Below are 23,942 nucleotides of genomic sequence, written 5' to 3'. Positions count from 1 at the left end.
TCAACAGAGGCGCCCAGAAGCTGAGAGAGAAAGCCTCCAGGACACTACAAAAAGCTGCCCAAACTGCCTTCTCCATGGCACTACTGAAATAGGAAAGAACAAATCTGACTCCATATTTGATCTGTACCTTTGCCTTTAACAAAGCCAAGTTAATATGCTCCAGTCTTTTCATGGGTTATGATGTGACAGAGGAGATGGACAGGTCATCAAGGAACCACTCTGCCGTGATTACAGAGCCGGAGAAAGGGGTGGGCTGCAAGATGTATGACGCAGCCGCAACTGTGCCCGTGCTTCTAGGCAGGTATCCAAAATCGCCTCGACAAGTTGTCAAACACTTGTGCCCACGTCCTCATCAAAAGACATGTATTAAAGACAAATGGAACCATATAAAAGGCCAATACCCTTGCTGGGTACACCGTCCAAAGAACAAAGTCTCAATTTGACAACTGGCCATCTCGGTTCCCTGGGATTCATTCTTGAAGAACCTTAAAAACCACTCCTCTGCCCTCAAGAAGTGCTCCATATTTGTCCTATCTTTGGCTCAGGGATGGAACACGTTCAAGTGAACTTTAATGTCTGCACAGATTTGACTGTCTTTCTCCAGGTTCACTTGTCCATTCCAAAGAGGCCTGAGCTAAGTCCATCCTCCGTAAGATCTAGTCCCTCCAGTGACAGCTCATTGAGCCTGCAATTAAAAGCCAAGTGAACAAGACTGTCCTCAGCTAAAAAGTTCACCCACCCTTCACTGTTTTCTTAATCTCCTCTCCTGGCTAATTGCAACAGACTAACACCTCCCTCCACCAAGATACCCAACTATGTCATTTTGTCTCCCCAAAGAGAAAGTAAGGTCCATAAAAGAGGAGACAACTCCATAGTCACCTCTGAATTCTTAGCATATAGTAATGTCAATAAATAGAACTCAGATTATTGCTACTTTCCTTTAAAACCTTTCTGGTTATTTGAATGAGACCTTGGAAGAGAGGTGTTTGCTGTCCAGTATATTGATCCACAAGACTCTGGAGGCCTTTTTCGGAATAGCTGTTCACTGATTCATTCAAAACACAACTTATCAATCAAGGAGTAGCTGTGCTTTTCTGCCAGGAGTTTGTGGTCACTCTCATGCCAGAACAGCTTTAAACTATATCCTTACTTTGGATTTGTTATTTTCCCCCTCTTCCAAAAAATTGACTTTCCTTACTTTCTTGTCTTGAGGAATTTTCTTTTTCCTCTTTCACCCTTTAGTAAACCAAGATTCTCAGGATGGGCAAGGCCCATTATATGATCACCCATCCAACTCCTAGTGTGAGAGGCCTGGGGCTAAACTCCTGCCCTCCTGTCAAGGCAACTGAAAATCAGTTCAGGAGCCAACCAGCACACCATGGATTCCAACGCTCACTTATCTCCCAGAATCCCTGTTTTCTCGTTTGTCTTGGCTTCTGAGGATTTCCCCTTTCTTGACAATGAGTTGTGCAGCTTGAAAGATGAGGAAGGAAGGTTTTATTTCTCAATCAGCATTTTAAGAAACTTGTCTAATGAAGGTTTCCAAGAGGTTATACAACGCTCCATTGCCGAGACAGAAAACACACTAGACATTTTCTAAATTTAGCTCTCATGTGCATTTTTTCTTTGCTTTTTTTTTCTTAACTGCTAACAGACATTATTTAATTAAAAAAAATAAGGCCCCAAAAAGGATAGAACACTGAAGGGGCAAACAAAATTAAAGGGCAAAGACAGAAAAATGATAACTACTCTACAAAGTTAATATAATACATACACTATGTATCAGATCAGCAATTCTCAGTAACAGCTAATTGAAACATGACCATGAGGTAAAATTTCTTTCCTGTCAGGACATGGCCAACAGAAAATACAATTAAACCAACAAACTAATATCCTAAGTCTGGCAAGGTACAGAAGGCTACAAGCTAAATGTGTCTTCTTCTGGAAAAGAAGGAGACACACAAGCTCTTCTCTGTGGAGCCGGAGCCCACGGGAGGACGGTGAAGTGAGCTCTGTAAGTACCCAATTAGCAAAGTGAGTGATGAATAAATAGACGTGAGCTTTGTTGACAGTGATGATACTACTATTCATTTGTCCTTTAAAGTATGACTTCACTTTCAGTGATCAATACATCGGTGTCCTCAGGAGTTGAGATTTTAGGAAAATGCACAGCCTGGGCCCAGACCTCCTCTTTAAGCTCGTGACTCTGCGTAGATATCTCAAGGGCACTCCCAACTCAACCTGCAAAGAGCTGACTTCACGGTGCTCCTCCCATAGCCGTCCTGCCCAGGGCTCCTGGTTGGAGGGTAAGGTCTCCCTGCGTCTCCCAACTCAGGCCCATTACTCACAGATGTGAATGGACCCCTCCTTCAGGGACCAGATATCCTCAGTCACAGAGTACCACCACCCTCAACTGACCTACCAGATACTCACTGGCACTCACTCAGCACTGACTCTGTGCTGGAGACCACGCTGCACATTGCACAGTGTATCTCACTGGATCTCCACAACAGTCCTGGGAATTGGGTACATCACTGCTTCAATTGATTAGATAAATTGTTTCAATTCCTTGTGTGTGTCATTCAAACTGACACAGCTACTAAGTCACAAGCCTGGGCCTGAAAACCACTTGAAAATTGAACACTGCTACACCTCGCAGCCACCCTACTCTGACTCAGCACATCACCTCCTGCCAAGCCTTCTAAACTTTTCCAAGCATTCTACAAGACAAATGTGAACTACGAGAGCAGCCTATTCTCCTACTTAAAATCTGTCAATGATGGTGCACTGCCCTTAGGAGAAAGCCCCACCGGGCTTGAGCACAGCCTAAGACCCCAGCATCCGCGTTCCCTGCGTGGCCGCGCTGCCTCACCCAGCACGCAGCTCTACACGTGCCGTGTCCAGGACAGGGATGCTGACTCCACACAACTCAGGGCTTGTCTCACTCGAACAATGATCACATTCTTCAGTGTTCATCTTCATTGCTGACCCTCACAAAAATGTTTTCTCATGATGAATCAATATCTTTTTCCTTACAACTTCCCATCATTGATAATGAGCTCCCCCCAAAAGAGAGAAGACCTAATTCTCAGTCTCCTTATCTGTAAAGTGAGAATAACAAGGAAATATATGAGGTTTTAAGAGAAATAATATTCATGTGAGGCTGAGGGATAATTCCATCATACAGTAAGCACTCAATGTGTGCTTACTTAATATTAGTAAGATTATATTGCATTCTAGCAATCTTCAATCAATGTTTTATGACTTTGTCCAACAGGCTACTGACAAACTGTTGGATGAACCACTTTGAGCAGATCAGTACTAGCGTACTGGGAGAGGTAAGCACTGACTCCAGTTACAGCTGCAGCCACCCAGCACTACGGGGCGGGGGCAGTTTGCTCAAACTCTTACATGTTGCTTGAGCATTTAGTCCTCGTTATAGAATAAAGATAGGTGTTCTTTAGTCAAATCTCCTGAAACATAATTCTTCAAAGATTGATGCAAATTAGGTTTCAAGTACAACACTCTCACTAGAATTTATTTGAAAATTATAGTCTTAGCTACTCCGCACATCAAAAGGGCATAATCTTAATGTATCTGACTAAATACACTGAAAGGGTTGTTTAAAAGTAATTAAGAAGAAGCCGTTCTGAATAAGCTCTCAGTATTATCTGCACAAAGCCCCAACCATGGGTCTCATTTCTCACTTCCACATAGGTGTTTTCAAGTAGCTTACCTTGGGTCTTGGTTTCTTATAACACGGAGCGGGGAATATTGTGGATAGATTTATGTAGCAAATATATACCTAGGGTATTTGCTGTGAAGGAATTCTAGAAATAAGAAGATTGATATATAGTACCACCCATAAGAAACTCAGCCTTTCCTTTTACAACAGCATTAAGAATAACGTGAGAGATACATTTAACAAAAATTTACAAGATTTGTACATTGAACTTTTTGAAGCATCAACAAAATAAATTTTAAAAGATCTACATATATGGAAGACATTCCATTTTCATGGAATGATTGACAATATTATTAAAAATGTTAAGACTCCTCAAAGTGATCTATATATTCAGTGGAATCCCTATCAAAATTCCAGCCAACTTCATTGCAAAAATTGAAAAACTGAACCCAAAATTCATATGGACGTGCAAGGAGCCCAGGACAGCAAAAACAACCTTGAAAAAGAAGAGTAAAGATGGAGGACTCACTTTAAAGTGTACTAAAATGCTATAGCACTAAGTCAGTATGAAACTGGCATAAGTTTGGATAAATAAATTTAAGAGACACAATAAAAACCCACGGGGAAAACTTTCATTTACAGACAGTTTTCCACCTGGGGGCCAAAAACACTCCATTGAAAGAATAGCCTATTCAACAAATGGTGCAGGGACAGCTGGGTATCTGCAGGCAAAAGAATCAATCTGGAATCTGAACACCCATATTTTATATAACAAATAAAATTAATTCAAAATAGATCACAGACAGAAATGTAAAAATTAAACTTATAAAATTTCTAAAAGAAGACACAGTATAAATCTTTGTGGGCCTAGGATAGGCTTTGGATTCCTAGATACAAAAACAAGAGCACAAGTGATAGAAGAAAAAAGCAGATAAACTGGACTTCACCAAAATTAAAATCTTTTTATTACAAAGGACATCATCAAGAAAGTGAAATGACAGGGGAAAAGGGTATCTCAAGTCAGAGAGGGCGTGCTTAGTAAGAAAAATAAAATAAATCATTTCATCTATCTACCTCCCCTGTAAAGAAATTGTTTTAATGTTTAAAAAAATATAGTGAAAAGACAGTTTGCAGAATAGAAGAAAAATTTTGCAAAGCATGTATCTAATAAGAGAGTAGTATCCAGGATATATAACGAATGCTTTCAACTGAGCAATACAAGAAAATAGACACAATTTTTAAATTTACCATGAATTTAAATAGATATACAAATGGCCAATAAGCATATGAAACGATGCTCAGCATCACTAGCGAAATCAAGAACAAAATGAGATCTCATTTTACACCCACTAGGATGGTTATAACCAAAACATGGACAATAACAAATGTCATTCAGGAGGCAGAGAAACCTCATATGCGGCCAGGGGAAAGGGACAATGCTGCAGCTTCTTTGGAGAAGTCTGGTATTTCCTCAAAAGCTTAGAGTTGTATGGCTCAGCAATTCCACTCCTATATGTAGAGTCATCCCTCAATACCCTTGGGTGGTTGGTTTCAGGAACCCCACACCCTGGATACCATAATCCAAGGATGTTCGAGTCCCTTTACAATCAGCCATCTAGATCCATGTAGTGGAAACTACAGATATGGCGGGCCAAATGTACAGCCAAAAGAATGAAAACATATTCTCATAAAAAATTTCACATCAATATTCATAGCAGTATCATTCAGAGTAGCCAAAAGTTACTAACAATATCCATCCATCAATGAACGGATAAACAAAATTACCAAGAATAGGCCCACAAACTTTTGGTCATTGAAACTTTGACAAAGGAGGTGACAACATACAATGGAGTAAAGACAGCCTCTTCAGCAAATGGTGTAGGGAAAACTGAACAGCTGCATGTTAATCATTGAAGCTAGACTACTGCCACACAGCATACACAAAAAAGAATTAAAATCTGTTAAAGACTTAAACATGTAAACAAGACACTATAAACCTCTTAGAAGCAACCATAGGCAAAACATCTGACATACATCTCAGCAATGTTCTTCTAGATCAGTCTATTCAAGCAATAGAAAAACAACCAAAAATATACAAGAGGGATCTAATTAAACTTACAAGCTTTTGCACAGCTATGGAAACAGTAAGCAAAACAAAAAGAAAACCAACCTATGGAATGGGAGAAAATATTTGCAATAAATGAAACTGCTAGGGGCTTAATTCCCAGAATATGTAAGCAGCTTTTACAGTTAATATGAAAAAAAACAAACAATCAATTCAAAAATTGGCAGAAGTCCTAAAGAAACATTTCTCCAATGAAGACGTACAAATGGCCAGTAGCCACATGAAAAAATGTTCAATATCATTATCAGAGAAATGCAAATCAAAACTGCAATCAAGTATCACCTCTCACCAGTCAGAATAGGCATCATTCAGAAGTTCACAGACAATAAATACTGGAGAGGCTGCGGAGAATTGGGAACACTCCTACACTGTGGAGGGAATTCAGTTTGGTGGAGCCATTGTGGAAAAGTGTATAGATGTTCCTCTAAAGACAAAAAATTGACCTCCCATATGAACTAGCAATGCCACTCCTGGGCATATATCCAGAAGGAACCCTAATTCAAAAAGACACCTACACCCCAATGTTCACAGCAGCACTATTTACAATAGCAAGACATGGAAACAACCGAAATGTCCACTGAGAGATGACTGGATAAAAAGGTTGTAGCATATTTGTCCAATAGACTACTATTCAGCCATAAAATAATAAAAAAATAATGCAATTTGTAGCAACATCAATGGACGTGGAGAATGTCATTCTAAGTGAAGTAAGCTATAAAGAGAAAGGAAAATACCATATGAGATTGCTCACAGGTGGAATCTAAAAAAAAAAGAAAGAAACAAAAAGATAAACTTATCTACAGAACAGAAACAGACACAGAGTCATAGAAACCAAACTATGGTTACCAGAGGGGAGAGGGTGTGGGAAGGAATAAGTTGGGAGTTCAAGATTTGCAGATACTGAGTATGTAACAAATAAACAGCAAGTTTATACTGTATAGCACAGGAGAATATATTTAATATCTCATAGTATCTTGTGTTTTAAAAGAGTATGAAAATGAATACAGGTATGTTCCTAATTAACTGAAATGTTGTGCTGCACACAAGAAACTGAAACAAAATTATAAACTGACTAGACTTCAATGAAAATATTTTTAAATAGACCAAAAACGAAAAAAAGGAAAATGATATTATCAAACAAAAAGAATAAAGTACTAATTCAGGCTACAATATGGATGAACCTTGAAACTTTATGCTAAAAAGCCAGACACAAAAAGTCAAATAGTGCCCTTTAAGGTGAACTGTATTTAAGGTTTTATTTTACTACTCCTTTAAATTTTCTGGTGGTTTGAAATCTATCAATATCAAAATAAGATGTATTATACATTAAAAGCTTAAAACGCTTCCTCACAGGAGGGCTTTTATTATTAAATTCAGAAACGCATATAAAGCTCTTGGAAAAACACTTTGCACGTCCACACACAGTGACTGCTGTCACTGCCACTCAGAGGGTGGTGCCAGCACTGATGAGAGCTGCCTCCACTCGCTCCCCTGCAGAAAGGAGTGAAGGCCTGAGCTCTGACAGGCAGGGTGAGCGTGAACCTGGGTCAGACACAGCCACGTCCCAGACTCTGCATTACCCAACTTTCTTACACAAACTGCAACATGTAATGTAAACACGCTAGAGGGATGTACCTTACAACACAGGGAATACAGACAATGTTTTACAGTAACTATAAATGGAGCATCTATTGTACACCTGAAACAAATATCATATTTTAAATCAGCTATATCTTTCTAAAAAATTAAAAAATATCTAAAATGTTATCACTTTAATATTCAATTCGGTTTTTAAGTAACTACTAAATAGTTTAGAATGTATAAAAGCATTTAATTGTGCTGTTTGTTTACATATTTATTCACATTCAGCCTCTTGCTAAAGAGAATTTAAAGAATTCTTTTAAAAACAGCTTAACAACCTTAACAACAAAAAGGCAAACCTGAGAATGAAGAGAAAATGGAGATTCAATACTTAAATGAAACCAGGGGGAGATAAACTCATAAAAATGGATTCCATGAAGTCAGAGCAAGTGTTAAAGGTTGACTAGAAATTCAGCTGTAGGATTCTTGGCAGCTAAACCAAAAAGAAAAGATGATGGGGCGGGTGATAGAGCGTGTGCTTAGCGTGCACGGGGTCCTGGGTTCAAGCCCCAGGGCTTCCACTAACAGATAAATACGTCTAATTACCTGTCCCCATAAAAGATCACCAAAGAAAAGAAAAAGAGAAATTTCTTTCCCAAAAAACCCTGATATTAAATTTGGATTAAATACTTAAAAAAAGCAAAAAAGAAAAATAGAAAAGATAAGTGACACTGTGAAGGAAAACCACAGCTGGTCTAACAAGCTAAGTCACAAATCTAAGTGTGATAAGTGTCGGTTTACTGATCTAAGTTTTGCTGGGATACCTGGTAAATCTGAAGTTTAGTGTCAGTTTACTGGGCTAATAAGCTAACCCGAAAATCCAAGGTGAACAATTGTCAGTAACGGGATCTGTTTCAAATTGATAAGCTTCAGTGTACTGATTCCTTGCTTTATGTTGTTTGAGCCTTATTGGCTAATAGTCCCATACTTGTAATTAACCGTATAAAACATCATGTGCACATCTTGGAGGGGCTCAGAGCCTTGGAAAAGAAGCCCCTCAGAGCCCGCCAACGTAATAAATCTCAATACTCCAACCCTCTGAGTGATTCTTGTTTCTTGGCTGGCCTGTTGTTTCCATAACAACACAAGGGATAATTCCCGTGGGATAAATCTGCAGTGGCTGCTGGCAGGTCCCCATGTCTCACGTGGGAAAATCTGAAACATCCTTCTCAACACTCAGAGTCATCATAAGCCCACCCCAAACCTGCAGCCTTTAAATGCAGGAGCACAGGTAGGGCCTGGCCTTTGCTGTCTCTGTGTCATCACAGTGAGACAGGATGGAAGGGGGAAGAGCACAGCCATTCAAGGAAGGCCACCGCAATTAACATAGAAATGGTGAAGGATTCAAACCCCAATAGGTCTTGAGGCTCAGGATGAAGAGATTTAACTTCTAGCAGATCTTGAGATTCAGTAAACACCCATTGTAATAGTAACGTGGTGAATAACATGCCCCAGGCACCATGGCAGTCCCAATGATAGCCACAAAAGGTCAAAGGGTGGGAAATGGCCAACTCCTTGGAAATCCCAGCCCCTTGCCCTAAGGCTGGTCCTTCTACTTATTAGCATATGAAACCACCAAGCCCAAGAAAACAAGCAACACAGCGCCACCTCGCGGTCACCACTCTTTCCCTCTTTGGTGAAGGCCCACACTCTGTCTGTGAAGTGTGTACCTACTTCTAATCTGAGCATCAAACCCCCACACCTCGTGAAGTTTCTCTTGCCTATCAATGTATCTCTCTGAATAAATATACCTTTACTCAACACTGGCTTGCTCTTGAATTCTTTACTGCATGAAGTCAAGGAACAAAATCTGGTGGGGCACATCCCAGGGACTCAACAAAAGCCTGGGACACAGCCCTTCTCATGCCCAACGTTTTTTTATTCTTCTATCAACAGGACTGGTCTGTGAAGGGAGGTCTGAGACCCCAGCTAAGGGACAGAAGCAGCCTCCAGGGCTCCAGCTTGCATGCAGCCTCTCCCCCAGCATGGGTCTTGGGGTCTGCCCGGTTCTCTGTGTTTCTCTGTTGTGCTGACTCCCCAGCCAGACAGCGTACTCCTAGGCCTGTCCCCACAAAACCCTTATCTCCAAAATACAAGCACATCATGTCACAATCCTCTTGTTCAACCAGGAAATGTTCAGCCCACTTTTTTCCTCCCCAATAAAGTACCCAACTGTCCTCCCTCCCATCACATCAGTTCTTTTTTTGTGAGAACTCTGCACTCGCCACACCCCATCCTGAACACAGGTGTATTGCTGGCTGTGACCGAGATGTTTCTTTCTCACATAGCCTGTGTCCTTTCTCTTTCCCTTTATTACCTTAAAAAAGCCTTTCCTGAGTCACCCACCCCACTGATTCTGAACTCACAAAGTGCTGTGGTTGCAGTCACTATGTGCATACCTCCCAGGTTTTGGCTAGGTTTCCATCACAAGATCTTCATTAAGGAGCTGCATCAAGAAGTTTAAAGAGTCTATTCTTACATCTGAGTGGAGGAGCCTGCAAAAAATTTACATGGCTTTGAAGAGAGAGTTAACCAGGGACAGAGAAGTCACGGGTCCTAGTCAAAAGTTTCATGAGGCAAAATGTTCTCCCAAGGCTCAGAGTGGCTTCTGAACATGGAGTCGGCAGGAAGGAGGTGACAGGCAGTGATTAGGGTGGGTGATACAGGGTACGCTCCCCCAGCTGGGAAAGAATAGGTATTTTTCTAGTTTTCCAAACAATTTCTTACTGCCTTTTTTCCCTTATTACCACATACCATTTCCTACGAATTAAGCATATCAATGTAAGTTATTTGGGGCAATTGGGAGAAGCTACACGATGCCATTCACAGGGCCGGGACATGACAGCCACACCAGTCTAGGTTGAAAGACCAGTGGGAATATTTCCATGGTAAACACGGGCATGCAGCAAACTCCCCAGCTTCAATGACCTCCTCTCAAAGTTGGCGCCAATAAAGCTACCAGTCAAAATGCGTGACGATTATGGCCAACATCTGTTTATTAGTTAAGTGACCGTGAGAGCTGTCGCTTAATGGGGAATGAGTATGATCAATGAGACCCAGTCTACCTGGCCACACGCGCCCTGCCTTCCTGCCTTGGTGCAGCAGCAGAGTTTGTTTAGCTGAGATGAACGCCCCCAGAGCAGCCCGACGGGAAAGCTCCCAGCTCTGCATGGCGAGACGTGTTCCTTTCCTTCTCAGAGATGATCACAGTTTGCTGTCGTCTGTTTTTATGTTTATCCCTTTTGTAACTGCCTCTCCTCCGGAGATTTTGCTCAAGCAGCACGGGGCCAGTTGTGTCTTGCGGCCTGCCGGATATTTTGGGCAGGGAAACAGCCGAGCCCACATCTGGCTCTGGTGCTGAACGGAGAAGGCACAAGTCCCAGGGGCCCATGCTGAACCGAGGCCACTGCACCCAAAATTATGGTCTGACTTTGGGCAAATTACAGTCTTTTTTACCCTGAGATTCCTCATCTGTCTATGAAAATAACTGCCCATGGAACACAGAGTTACAAGTATTAAAGGAAATCACCAAATTCACAACCTAGCCAAGGGGCTACCAGTGCATCCTCAACAGATAAATACTGCCTTTACGGCTCTGACACACGCCAAGCTTGGTGGACGCACAAAGTGTAAACTGCTAAGTGCCAGTGTGTTAAGTGTTTCATGTGTGCTATAATACCCTTTAGAACTTACAACAATCCCAGAAAGTAACGAATATTATCATGCCCATTTCACAGATTCACCAACAGGTTAAGAGTGGTTACATTCTAGTCCAAGGTGCTATGGTGAGGTAATGGCGATTTCAACGTGAATATGGCCCCAGGCCTGGGCTCCATCTCTGTCCCATCCACCTGACCACTTGCCTATGAAATCCACCTGTCCAATACCCAAGTTTGAAACCGGCCAGCTCTTAAATGCAATGTGTGCCACCGTTTGTCTATGTTCCTTAATTACCATAAACTGTCCTCAGAAAGCACTTCAGAAAGGAAAGTTGGACTCACGTCCCTGCCCACAAAGAAGAGGAATTCTGCCTTGCCTTCTCCCGTAACGTGCAGAAACCCTTCCCATTCACCACCGAATCCTTTTGTATGCTTCCTCCGTGTTCATGTTTGCACACGGCTTATTAAAGTAGAAGTTACCTGCAGTAATTCCATCTCGGTTCCTTTCCAAGGTTCCAGATTATCCATAATCAGGGTAATATCATAATTTTCTGTGAACGAAAATACTACAATGTGAATGAAAATACTGCAACCATGTCACTAAACAAAGAATGCTGAAAACAAGTCATCAGCGACTGCTGCCGCACCCCAGTGAAAACAGGCCTGCAGCCACTCACAACGGTGCCCTCTGAGCAGACTCAGAATAAGAAAGGACAGATTACTGGCCCTAGATAGCTAGGTGCTTGTCTAAAGAATATATTCAGTGAGCCCAAATGTTGGCTTCCTCCCATATATTGAAAAGCACTAAATTCTTGAACGTGAGATACCTGGCTTTCTTTAGATAACAAGCAATGTTTTATTGTTCTAACTACCTGGTCTTTGTTGTAAAGCTCCTATATAATCCTAGCTTCTCCCCTACTCTTGGGAGCAGTCCCTCAGAGTGTTCCGAGAGGCGGTCATCCTGGCTCGAGTCCTCCTGACAAATAAAACATAACTCTTAACATTCAGGCTGCACGTTTATTTCAATCAAGTCCCAAAATAGACACAACTCATCAATTCTGTAATGGGACACACTGGATCAGGAACCAAAAGAGTGTAGTAGTCCCGAAGAACTACGGCTCCCTCTTTCTTCCTGTCATTATACAATCCCACCAGAACTCATTACTATGCTGTCTGCTCCTCTGGCAACCAAACTCATAGAAGAGTGAACTCAGCAGAGCACCATGCTGGGGAGAACCCCCCGCAGCAGCACTGCAGGCCGCCTGCCCTCCCGCACGCTCTGCCGACCGCTAGTGTCCTCCGTGGAGACCAGGTCAAAAGAGCTGTTCCCAAAAACTGCAAAGTCCCACATATTAAATAAAAACGTTTTATTTTATACGATATGTTACGTATATACCCATCTGTGAAAACAGCTTTGCCAGAAGCCCAAACCTTCAATATTAATATGCAAAGGCAAACCCGGTCCCCAAGGGAAAACAAGTCTTAAGACGATACTAAGGCCTCCAAAGTCCACTCCACGACAATGAACCAAACTGCCTGCAGGTCTGCAGCTGCAGGAGGCTACATGTCTGCTTTTAAAGCAGCCCCTTCCTGCCCTCGTGTGCTACAATGCCCTTTTATGCCCTCCCATCGCAGGGCAAGAGCAGCTGCTGCAGAAACTTGCAGGGGCCTCAGAGCCAGGGATTATGCCCAGGTCACACTGCAAACCTACTGCCCGCCTCACAGCCCCCAGCCAGCAGGTCACCTGGAAGTCACAGCAAGTGCCCCAATCCAGAAGTCTCTTCATTTTCCAGCACAACTGATCACTGGTCTCTAACCTTCGTCAGTTTTGCACAAAACAGCACCTTCTACTGTGAAGCGGGTGGTTTTCGCTTCTGTGCCCCATCCTTACTGGAAACGTTAAGGGAAACCAAAAGGCCTCTTTCAACCCTTTTCTGATAACACCCTCCCACCCACAATACTCATATGCTCAAGAGTTTGGATCCACGTGATTTTGTTTCCCTTATGCTAAGGGGCTCAAAACACTGCGGGATTCTTTCTCCTTTGAGTGTATTAGCACTCAGTTTCTTGGCTTTAATCTGTTTTTGTCTCTCTCTTCAGTGTCCCTAGCAGTTGCCACCTCTTACTCCCTTCAGCAGCCTCCCTCCCAACATCTATTCTAGGGAATCAGCTGTGATGAGGGGCTCGGGGGCAGTCACAGAAGATGCAACTAAGGCACAGAGAGGCTACATAATTTGCCCAAGAAATCACCTTGAGCCACCAACAGAGTGTGTCACGTCCCTCTATTTAACAGTTATGCTAAGCAAGTTAACTTTTTGTAGATTATGTTTATAAACAGATGAGAAATCAAAATACATACAAGGACACATATCAACTCTAAGATGTTCATTAACTCCACTGTTTTGTTTCAATTTATTTTATTTCTATTAAAAAATTGAGAACCCCTGCAGCCTATATAGCAAAATGTTACTGGGTTTTAAATCCAGAATATAGAGGGGTTATGTCATTACTCATTCTTATATGTATGTTCAGAAGACAAAATGATTTGAAAGTCTCTCTCCCCGCCCCCTACTCACTACTGGCTCTCACCAGAGCTCCCAGATCACACATCTAATACCTTTTCACTTTACCCACAGCTGAACTCATCAGTTTCCCCCAGAACTCCCTCTGCAGCTTTCCGTCCTCAGAACACAGCAGGACCATTATTTAACTCATTAATCCACCCAGAAACCTGGGCCTTACTCCATCCTACCTTCACAGACAGCATTGATCCTTTCATTTTAACCATCAAAACATGCCTTCAATCTGTTCGCTTTTACCCACTGACTGTCCTACCACTCAAGTGGAAGCCACCAACACTGCGCACCTGGACTCATGAGTCTCCCAAGTGGCCCCACAGCCACTCTTCCCTACTTTAGACAAATGGGATTGTGTCACTCCCGCGCTTTTTGGACTCTTCAGACCCAATTTTCTTAGAAGAAACTTCAATTTCTTCACCTGGTGAAGGTCTTTGCCATGAAACTGTCAGCTCAGGGAGGGCAGGACCCGCCCTCTCCCCTTGGCCCCGCCCTCTGGCAGAGCTTCAGCTTGGGAGGACCCGCTGAGCTAAATCAGCCTGTATTATAAACCTGGTCTTGAGTTCTTAGCAAACAACTTCACTTATCCATACAAATCCAACGTAGATTAGAAAGATTTTAGATGTTGAGCTAGACAATTGATTTGGGGATTTTGCACTGGCAACCTGCAAGTATATGTTCTAATGATTGTGTCTTGTTAAAACCACACACAGATTAAAGGAGTATTTGTGGAATGTCTTCGGAGTAAAAGGGACTGTACTTTTACAGATTTTATGTTTTATTACATGAACAACCAGGACAGGGTCACAAATGGGACCGCCTCACAAGTGACAGAAGACAGGTGAGACGCATATAGCAACAGGTCACAAAGATGGTAAGAGCAAAGTTGTTTATCCAACCCCCGAAAAAATTCCTCCAAGAACAGAAAACTCACAATTTTGAAAATAAAATTCTATCATCTAAAGAAAGAAAATAAATAATCCTCTTCATCAGGGTTTCTAGATCTGACTGCAGAGTTATTAGCAGGCCATACTGAATCCTAGCACAGAAAAATCAGATGGACTAGTGGTGAGTAAGTTCCAGGAAAACGGCAGTAATTCCTCCACTTGAAAGAGGACACACACTCACTTGTTGAAGGTGACTGTAAACCGCATTCTGCAGAAATTCAGAAGATTCAGACACTGCTTCTACATGGTGATGACACGGAAGGACGGCTTGGATGCATGCTTCTAACTGAGTCACCGGCATTCTTACACAGCAGGGTGAAACGGAGGCCCTCAGCCAAGAGCACAGATGTTCCTGTCATGTATCCCAGATCATGCCTCGGGGACTCAGTGTCCTGTAGCAGTGCGGCCCCAGGCGAGGACCCGCAGCGTGGTCCACGCAAGCAGGAGGGGCACTGTGCTTGGGAAATCCCATCCCCCATGGGGGCAAGACGGGCTGGTGGGGTTGTGTGAACCTATAAATGCTCATAGAAATAAACCTGCATACATTCACGTGATAAAATTAACTGTAGCAGGCTATTTAACAAAATTTCAATTATCAGTGTTAATTTTACCATTCCTTTCCTCTTGTCCCCTGCACTCTGAGACAGGCTTAGGCTCTCTCACACATGCAGCTCTGATGCAATAGTTTTGAATTTATTTTATTTTGCTACAAGTGTTTTCACTCCCAGTGTCGCTGTGACTGTCGTCTCTTAACACAGTCAGATGTCTTCCTGGATCTCTCCCTGTGTTCCTTGCTCCTGCTTCTCAGATCCTGAGATAAAGAACAGGTGAAGGCATATGACTGGGAATGTCAATGTGGACTTGATCAAAGTCCTCAGTGACTCGCTAGGTGAGTGCTGCCCACCCCTTACCTTCGATTCTCAAGGTTCTGCCCAGGGTGACATCCAGACAGGAGAGATTCCTGGGTCCAATTAAGAGCTGTGTGGCTTGGCTGCGGGGAAAGGTGCAGGAGCTGGTTCCGTAGACGGTCACTTCCATTTCTCTGCTACTCTCTCTCCCGAGGCCCCGCTGCCAAGCCCCCAGGCTCCCTGATCTTCTGTCTTTCTCTTCTACTCTAATTCAAGCCCTTTTCCTCTTCCTTTATTCCCTGATTATCCCCAGCTGGAGTGATTTTCCCATCACAGATTCTGAAAAATTTTCCTGCAGCTGAAAAACAGGTCTCCAGAGGTCAATGCCAATATGGTGGTTCCTGAAGAGAGCCCCTGGTTAGGGGGACCCTCACCAACACTCACGGGGCATCAGACATGTTGCAGGGTCGAGCACCCCCAACAAGAGTTTGCTGTGACCCCAAAGCACGCACAGCATCCCTGCTCACTAAAGTGTAGTTGTAGTCCTTTATTAAGAAGCAAAAATAAAAAAATTGCTCATGTTTCTTACTAAAATTATTTATGAGGTAGAAAAAGTAATTCTAATAGAAAAGAACAAATTTCACTCCATGTTAGATGTGTTCGTCTGACTTTAAACCTGTACCTTGTTTTCTAGTCTCAGACTTGATGTTTCTGCACCTTTTGTAAAAGAATGTTGCCTTTAGCCTGAAATACCCAGGAGGGCCTATTCTCCGGGCTCTGATCTTTAAGGATATTAGCTCTTCTACACTTATGTACAGATGGCAAGTTGCAAAAAAATTCTTTTTTTTGGAGGTTATACGGGGGCACCATAATTTGACCCACATGAACAGCTGCAGGAACAAAGGGTTTCAAATAGAAACAATTCGTACAGCAAGAAGTTTGCAACAACCAGCCACATCCCCGCTGCTTTTTAGTATAAAAGGAGACTGAATTCTGCCTTGGGGAAGAGAGTTCTACTGGATATCAATATGTCATTTTCTGGGTCTGCCGTCTTTTCAAATAAAGTCACTATTCCTTACTCCAACATCTCATCTCCCGATTTATTGGCCTGTCATGCAGCAAGCAGAACGAGTTTGGACTTGGTAACAAAATGACTGCATTAGAGGTAGTATGTCTCCACTGTTTCCTCATTTCCAGAATGTCACAACTTATCAGTTTTATATGCTGTTTAACAACACGAACAAAAAACCTATTATACGGAACTGATTCCAAGAAATAAAATTATTTCTACTCCTTCAAACATTTTCTTCTTTTTATTTTGTTTTGTTATGCTTATTGAAAAGAAAATAAAAGTCAAATCATGTTATTTCACGTATTTTTTAAAGCTACATGTTGTAAGTACTACAAAGATATTTAAATTGCAATAAAAATTGTTCATATATTAGTATAAAGATATATACACAATCAATGCAGATTAGGAAAGGAGTAGATATTTACTAAAAATCCACTGCACATCCAGTCTTTTACAAGCATATCCTGGAATATAAGCTCTATTACCCCGGAGTCCCCCACCCCCATTCTCACTGCGGAGTCCCTTAGTAATCAACTACCAAGGCACCAGCATAGAACCATGCAATCACTATTTTAGGTATAAATGAGAGTATTAGCTCATTCAATTCTGAAACAGAAACCTTAAAATAAATACTGAACTTATTTACAGATAAACAAATTTGGACACAAACAAGTACAGTTTCTCCCCCAAGACACAAAGATAATAATTGGTAAAGGCAAGATTTGAACTAATCTGCCTGAATCTAAAAGCTAAGGTGGAAATCCCCTTTGACTTTGGAGGTAAAGCAGCACAACCTATCACCCTATCATTGTTCAGATCTAACTTTAGACAGCCTGAGACAGCACCTCATTCCTATGGAACTCGAGGGCAAACAATAACAATAAGGATTTTATATTCAGTATTTTCTTAAGTCTCAATTATATAAAGTGTCAGCAGATCAGCAGAAAACTCTGGGAAATATGAGTGGGTCCAGAGCTTTTTGCTGATAAGAAACTCATTCTATCAGGACAGAGTGACCTTCCCATGTGAGGCCTCATGTACATAAACTAAAGGCAGCTGAGCAATGAAAACTAGCAAGAACATGGAACTCAAGCAAGAAGGATGCCTGCCATCCCCTGCCCAGTTGCCTCTTCACCCACGTGGACAAGATGGCAGAAGATCCAGGTTCTTGTCCAAGTGACAACATAATGGATTCTCACCCATGAAATGTTATGACTCTATGCTGTCTTAAGTCCGTTCCAACTAAAATATGATAACACCAATATCTCAGCAGAATGTCTATGTCTCCACTTTCTCTCTTCTATTAGGATACTATATCTATGGCTACAAAGCCGAAATTCAATTAAAAACACCATGCACGAAGCCTGGTGAAAGTCTGTGTAAGAGACATTGTTCTCACGCTCAGTGAGTGAAAACTCAGAAAAAGTGGTCCTTCTCCCTCTGCAAGTGGGAGGTAGCCTGATTGTGTGTGTGTGTGTGTGTGCACACGTGTGTGTGTGTAAATCAAATACAACGTATTCTGGGATGTGCACAGATTTTTTTTTATGTTACTATTATTTCGTGAGAATGAGCCTACCTTTAAATTAATTTGAATCTATTATTCTGAGAGAGTCTCAGGCTCTTTTGGTGGAGGATGGGAAAGAGGAAAGGAAAGGAGGAAAGATGTAAATGAAGCAAAGCTGTAAGAGTACTGCTAGGGAAAGGCAAGACATTATTTTTGTTCCTACTTGCATCACACACAAATTACGGACTGGCTTTCCCCCATGTCTTGTCAAGCACTGAGTTGCAGAAGAACAGGCAACAGCCCTTTTCTCACTGAGCTTGTGACTGTACGTGACATCTTATAGACACAAATTATTTAACCTGATCAAACACTCTAGCAGCAGGCTGTAATTCTCCTACTTTGAGAGACAAGGAAACAGGAAGTGAAAGAGGGTATATAGCTTGACCAAAGTCAGAGGACAAGTAAACTAAAGAGGATGAATTCAAACTCAGATCTGAATGCAGAGTCTGAACTTCCCACTCCGAGGGCTGGAAATTCCTTAACACACAGGGTCCCCAGCTCCTCTGCATTGTTCCTGGCACCAAGCATTTCCCATGGCGATGGTCTCCAGTTCTCAGACACAGCGCTCCGTGCAGCCAATAACCTCCATTCGACCTTGATCATCTACCTGCCACGCCCACCAGGCTTCACCATACAGGCAGGAAAGCTGGCTTTCAAGTGCATACAAAGCCACCCCTGGTCTAACCTGGACTCTTCAGCAGCTTTTCCAGCATAAAGGCAGCCATGAAAGTGCTCACAGTTTGTACATGAGCCACACTACCTCTCTCCATCTCTCTCCCCACCTATACTACTTAGCTATGACCATTTTGAGAATCTTGGAAACAAATTTGTAAAAACAGAAAAGAAAGGATTGTGTATCGAGTACTTAATACTTACAATTTTAAATGAGAAGTTACAAAGTGAGTATTTACAAACCGAATCTGCCTTCCTAGGTGTCAGTTTTAACAGTTAAAAAATATAATAGCAAAAATTTCTCACTTAAAAAATTAACAAAAACATCAACAATAATCTGGAATAAACTCAAAAACAATGCCCATGTTGTATATGGAGAAAGTACAGGACTGTACTGAGGGGTAAAGTAAGAAGTGTGAAAGTAGAGACATCAACCTTTGTATGGAGGAAAACAGTTTTGTAAAGATGTACGTTCTCCTAAAGATAATTCAAAATTACTAAAAAATCCCATGACAACACTTATCCTTTTTTTTAACTTGAAAAAATTATATTAGAATTCTTCAGGAAAAATGAAGTCATAATACTAGCAAAGAAAAATAGGGATCGAAAAGCAAATCAAAAAATTTGCACTGTCAGATATTAAATAAATTTTTACAATATGTAAGATATAGTGCTAGTGTAGGAAAGTAAGATTGACAGAAATAAATCATGAGCTCAAAAAGAGACTCTAGTGTACATAAGTATTTTTACAGGTGGGATTTCAAATTAAAGAGCAAAGTAGGAATTCAATAATTGTCTTGGGACAATCACAGAATCCCCTTGAAAAAACAAATTCTATTCCGGTCAAAATGACTGCAAGAAAAATTACAGAAAGTGATGTAAATATTAGAAAGTACTAATAAGAGCAAATACAACTCTTTGCTCATATCAATTCAGCTTCTCCTCACTATGACAAGCACTATTATCATCTCCATCTTAGAGATTAAGAAAACCTACAGAAGAAATTTATACCATTATAAGAAAGCATTTCTAAGAATAATATCAAGAATAAAACCGAAAAAGAAGACATTTACTATCTAAAGTTTATTTTGGGCCATAACAAAAATGAACCTACTGAACAAAATGAAAGGCAAAAAATGACAAGGGAAAGCTCTGTGATACATGTTGATGAAGACAATGGGCTAATGTTCATAATATACATAGAGCTGTCACAAAGCAACAAGAAGCACCCTCACTTAAATATTTGCAAAGGACAAAAGGGATCATTCACTTTTTAAAAGTCAGATGGCTAATGAGTGAAAAATGCTCAATACCACACTGGTCATAAAGTGCAAACTAAAACAATGAAAATCATTTTGCACATCATATTGGCAAATATTTTTAAAAGATATTCTAGCTAGTGTCCATCTTTGAGACAACAAACTGTGAGCGATCTTTTGGAGGACGACATGTCAATGGATATGTAAACCCTGGAAAACGTGTGTACACACAGGCTGAACTCCACATTTTGGAATCGTTTCATTTAGAAAAATTCAGTTCAAAAAGATGTACTTATCAGAGCATTTACACAGCACTGTTTACAATGGTGAGAAGAAAAGCTGAAGTGAAATCATATCCAGCGATAGAGAATTGGTTACATAAGTTATTCTACATCTTTTCATGCCCCACAGGAGAAGGAATTTCTAGATTCACTTGAAAGGAGCCTGTGATTTATGTAGTTGTCACATCCAAGGACTAAATTTCCAGAAAACTTAACTAAAGGAATACTTATACAAGATCACAGGAATGTTTGTACAAGAAGGATGCCAGTCAGACACCCTTTCTGACAGTGGAAAATGGAGAAAACTTAAGTGTCCACCATCAAGACAATGATGCGGTAAATCACGGTGAGCTGTGGCCACTAAAGTTCTGGTGTTTCGGCGTGGTCCAAGGCCTTGTCCACAGTTCTCTCCCACGAAAGGTGTCCTTACACAAGAGACCAAACCTGCACATCAGGAGACCACTCTACTCTATCTGAAAGGACCGGGTGAGTCTGGAGAGAGAGGACGTCTGTGATATATACCTGAGTGAATAAACCGAGCTGCAGAAAACATATAGTATGGCCTTATTTTTCAATAAAGCATATATACACACACATATACATAGATTTCTCATATACGTGTATGTATGTGTATATATATATGACAAAGGCATAAAGGTCATGAAATATATACTCCACATTGTCAGCAGCTTTTACTCTCAGGAAAAAGGGGAAGGGAAGTAGGGGACTTTCGGTACCACCACAGTTCTCTTTTCAGAATTTCAATTAAGTATACTTGGAATTTAAAAGTTTACTTAAGTACAAAGTAAAATGGACGAGGACTCCACAAGACAGAATGCTATACTGGTCATTAAAAATCATGTCAGGGGAGATAGAATATTGTAGAAAAATGTGTAATAAGCCGAATGGAAAATGGAGGTCTCCACACAGTAAACAGGCACACAGTGCTCGCTGGTTTTTATGACAGAGGTAATACACACTGATGAAAAGAAAAGAAAATAGATGTTAATGTGTTAATTATTATCTTTGAGTACTGGGACCAGGATAGACACTTTTGACTCTTTTTTCAGACTTTTATATTAAATACACATTATTTTTCATCTGAAAAATGCATTTTTAGATGTCTAGTACCACACATTGGAAAAAATACATGAGTAGTTACAGAAACAAATAACTAGGAGACACCGCAGCACCGTCACACAGTGTAGAAAGGGCGATCCTGAATAACACCACGCAGTTACATAAGGACTCAAAAATTGAAAGCACCCGCTGTAACAGGGCGCGTCCCCCTTCCATTTGTCAGTTGTGTCTTCAGGGCTGAGGCAGTTCTGAGCACGGCCTGTGTCAGTGCTGGTGTCTGGATGGATGCCACTGGAGGTGAGGGCGCCTGCAAGCCGAGAGGAAGAACAGAAATCATCCTCTGCTTTTTCTGTCTTGTTTCTTTTCTCTTTTAAAGAGAGGCGGAAATAAGATAAACTGAATCTTCCCTACTGAAATTTCAGTACTGAAACAGTTTTTATATTGTTCACAACTTATATTCTGCCTATAACTGTCTTTTCAACAAAGCATTATATTTATTAAATGTTAATTAACTCAGTTAATTAACTACCTGTTGAAACCTATTAAAGAACATGAAATGCACTACGTGAAAGCACCACACCTGCAGTGACTAGCACAGCTGTTTTGACGGCAGTGCAGTCAGCCCCCACCATCACGTGGCCCTGAGCTCCTGATGCTGGGAAGAGAGCACGCTGCTTCCTCAGGCGGAGAGAAATGGTAAAAGTATTTTCTGAAATCTACAGCACTGACAAAACATAACTGCTTAATCCCAGGCTCCTTTGAGGCTGTCATTTTCCGTTTCTGGCCAACACCCGTCAATGAGCAGAACCACCCCATTCCCGAGTCATGGGACTCACGTGGGCAGCAGTTTTGGAGAAATTTCCAGGTATAGAATGTAAACCAACTATACATAAAACTCTGAAAAAGAAAAGATGCAATAATCTGATTTTGGAAGACACTCAATATATTCTCCTAAGCCTTAGTAGTTGGAAAGTCTGGGCTTCTCCTAAGCCACTTATTTATTTCACAGACAGTAAGCATCTCCCACAAACCCTGTTTCCCTGTGTCTGCTGGGAGCCTCAGGCATATTGATGCTGTCTATCTTATAAGGCACAAGGCAGAGGCGTGTGTCTCACGCCTGCAAATCTCACACAGGCTCAACTGCAAGCCTCACTGTCTGAAATTGGCCCCATTTTCTCACCTGTTTATTTGGTATCTGTTCTTCTGTAAGCTGCCTGAAATGCTTCTTGGAACAAGTCAGAAGAATGAGTGGGTAGAGAAATGGACAGATGGACAGGTGAGAGATGGGCAGACAAACAGGGAGACTCCAAGAGAAGGGGAGCAAACAAAATTTCCTATGCAAAACCCTCTTCTAGTCAGGGAAGAAAACCACCACAAAGAAGTGTGAAGAGGCAGGTGGCTTAGGACTGTTTCCTGGATTCCATGAAATGTCACACCAAGAGATGAGAGGGTAGAAGTATAAATAATAAAAGATAAAAAGCATGCATGTTTGAAAAATATATCTACATTATGTACTTTCTAAAGAATAGATTCAAATCAGCAAGGCCCAATAACCCAATTCTTGGGTATTTACAGAAGTGAGAATCCCATCTCCAATCCACAAGGCATCCCTTCGGAGCACTGAGAGTCTACACGGTGTTGTCATAAAGGCATCACCGCAAAAGCTGTGCTATCCTGCACTTACGAGGAACGAGCAGGTGTGCTCGGGCTGCCTACTCACGTCATTTACACCCCACAGCACCTCTACGGGGTAGGGATGCCTAGCGAACCCCATCTCTGCAGGACAGAAAACAAGTCCAAGAGAGGCTAAGCCGATCTACCATTTCTCCATCTCACAGGACTTGTCACTCCAGAGCAGGAATCGAACTCGGACCCACGTTTGTAACCACAGTACTACCGTAATTTATGTGCTTTTTGTGTGTATAATACATTTGTTTCTGGCATGAATGGATATTTAATAAATGATCGGTTGTCTTGTCTATCTCATTAGCTCACAATCTTTATATTTTTGAATTGTACCCTTCCCCTGGAGAAATGAACGGAAAGAGCGGTGGTCAGAATGAGGTGGGGCTCCATTCTTTATCTGTTACCTCATCTCATCCAAGTCCCCAACCAGGGAGAAGGAGCAAAGGTTTTCTTCATCTTTTAATGAGAGGGCTCCAGTGATGGTGACTTACTCAACTCCAAAACCGAGTCTGGGGGAAGGGCACATGCAGCAACGAGAGCAGTATCACCTGTAGGAAGGCGAAAAGAGCTCAGGGGATGGCTCAATGGGTCAGCCTGATTTAATTTTAATCGATAATACAATAACACACTCTAAAAAATCTAGCATGCAATGGATTTGCTCTTTCTTGACATCTAGCAAGTTTCCACAGCCCACATGTAACATTATCATGAACTAGTGAAAGGATGAGTCCACAGACAAGAAAAATCAATGCCACAGGCACGCTGAAACCCAGGCTGGAAGAAAGGAAGGGAAAGGGCATAGTTAAGAAGAGAGGAAAGTCTGGGAAAAAGACATCATCACAAGGAC

The 23,942-nt window shown here is 41.6% G+C and overlaps 1 protein-coding gene across 6 annotated transcripts in view; it reads right to left on the bottom strand.

Annotated features, from left to right (window-relative positions):
- Positions 1 to 23,942, bottom strand: part of LOC140694718 (uncharacterized) — a 204,121-nt gene that overhangs the window by 56,184 nt on the left and 123,995 nt on the right. For 3 of the 6 annotated variants that reach the window (XR_012070308.1, XR_012070310.1, XR_012070306.1), the window contains exon 3: positions 23,387 to 23,643. The exons of 1 other annotated variant lie outside the window; for it this stretch is intronic. The gene's annotated coding sequence lies outside the window, so the exon portion shown is untranslated. Of the gene's footprint in view, positions 1 to 21,561; positions 21,717 to 22,030; positions 22,307 to 23,386; positions 23,644 to 23,942 lie in introns of those variants that run through there. 2 more of the 6 variants (XR_012070311.1, XR_012070315.1) reach the window with 2 other exon arrangements.

The sequence above is a fragment of the Vicugna pacos genome, unplaced genomic scaffold (assembly GCF_048564905.1).
Source record: "Vicugna pacos unplaced genomic scaffold, VicPac4 scaffold_103, whole genome shotgun sequence".
Classification (NCBI taxonomy): Eukaryota; Metazoa; Chordata; class Mammalia; order Artiodactyla; family Camelidae; genus Vicugna; species Vicugna pacos.
The sequence above is the reverse complement of the archived record's forward strand: the minus strand, read 5'-3'. Positions and strand labels throughout refer to the sequence as shown.